Source organism: Bison bison, unplaced genomic scaffold, assembly GCF_000754665.1.
Source record: "Bison bison bison isolate TAMUID 2011002044 unplaced genomic scaffold, Bison_UMD1.0 scf7180017864230, whole genome shotgun sequence".
Lineage (NCBI taxonomy): Eukaryota > Metazoa > Chordata > Mammalia > Artiodactyla > Bovidae > Bison > Bison bison.
In genome coordinates this window covers 767478-768130 of record NW_011494802.1, presented here as the reverse complement: position 1 = coordinate 768130, position 653 = coordinate 767478, and positions in this window count along the sequence as shown.

Genomic DNA, 653 nt, shown 5'->3' with positions numbered 1-653 from the left:
GAGCTCTTAGAATTTGGGAGAAGTAGACCAAGCACTCGGAGAAAACAATGGCACCGCACTCCAGCACTCTTGCCTGGAAAATCACATGGACGGAGGAGCCTGGAAGGCTGCAGTCCATGGGGTCGCTGAGGGTCCGACACGACTGAGCGACTTCACTTTCACATTTCACTTTCACGCATTGGAGAAGGAAATGGCAACCCACTCCAATGTTCTTGCCTGGAGAGTCCCAGGGACAGGAGAGCCTGGTGGGCTGCCGTCTAAGGGGTCGCACAGAGTCGGACACAACTGAAGCAACTTAGCAGCAGCAGCAGCTGCAGACCAAGCACTTAGAATGCAGCGCATTATCTGCAGTCTATCAGGCTTTGTAGAACTAGGAGATTCTGGTGGGCTCAAGGCTGAGCAGGGTGCCCCGTGGTTCACTGTCAGCAGCCAGGGACTGCCCGCCCGATCAGCTCCCAGCCCCATGCTGGCTGACAGCCTCCTGGGGAGCAGGGACCTTTCAAAGCTCCCTGCACCAGGCGACCGCACCATCCCCAAGGCAATTTAGAGGCAGAAGGGGAAATTCACCCGGCTTAGAAACTTTGGGGTACTTCAGGGATGATGTCCCAAAGACCCAATTACACAGAGTCTACTTAGAGATCTTAATTGGTGTA